General features: G+C 37.1%; 1 long non-coding RNA gene across 4 annotated transcripts in view; it reads left to right on the top strand.

Moving 5' to 3' along the window:
* The window catches only part of LOC123077086 (uncharacterized), an 8002-nt gene that overhangs the window by 4936 nt on the left and 2230 nt on the right, over positions 1–836 (top strand). The window lies entirely within an intron of this gene.

Raw genomic sequence — 836 nt, 5'->3', positions numbered from 1 at the left:
ATGCAAGAGTGTTTTTTAGACCTGTATTTTTACAAGGAGGTTCATACTTATACATACGAAGATTAGAATTTGACTAGATGCATAAGTTTGGCTGGTTGAGAAATTTGAATTCACTATCCCTCATAAAGTGTATGTTTGGTGGGTGCACGTGCATTAGAGAATAAATAAGAATCATGGGGCTTCCAGCGCTCTAGAATTCTAGCATTGGGATTATCTTAGGTTGCCGATTACTGTACTGAAAATGTGTAATTAGATATGACGCGTACATAAGAATTGTGCAGCAATCTTGTCTTACAAAGTGGGATCAAGAGGGATACTGAAGAAATGAAGATGCAGAGTCTCTGTTTCCTATGATTACTTCTCATGTTCATGTCGGCTTCCTTGGGCTTTACTTCCTACCACCAGATGCATTAAACTGGACCGTATCAAGAGGTAATGTCATCCCCTTGATTAGAGTTGCCTTATTTGTGCTATTTAGTCAGCGTGTGTTTTACATATTATGTCACTTAGCCTGGAATTAAGGTGGGTTGTGCCTACCTAGGCACTAGCTCCAGGGATATAGGATTGAATTCAGAATAAATGATTCATTCTTAGAGAAAACTTATGTGGGGGACAAGAGGTAGTATTAAACTATTAATATGTTGATTAATATCGGTAATATTCAGAAGTCACACAAAGCATTCTTGGAGTATGTGGGGGACAAAATATGCACTATAATGATAGACTTTAGCGACTAAGAACATCGAAAAGCTCAAGTGTCACTGTTACCTAAATTGTGCACAGTGTATTCATACTGTTTCCAAAAATTATGTGTCAATTTCAGAATTTCTTATGTT

Source organism: Triticum aestivum, chromosome 3D, assembly GCF_018294505.1.
Source record: "Triticum aestivum cultivar Chinese Spring chromosome 3D, IWGSC CS RefSeq v2.1, whole genome shotgun sequence".
In the NCBI taxonomy this organism is placed as follows: domain Eukaryota; kingdom Viridiplantae; phylum Streptophyta; class Magnoliopsida; order Poales; family Poaceae; genus Triticum; species Triticum aestivum.
This window is presented reverse-complemented; position numbering and strand designations above follow the sequence as displayed.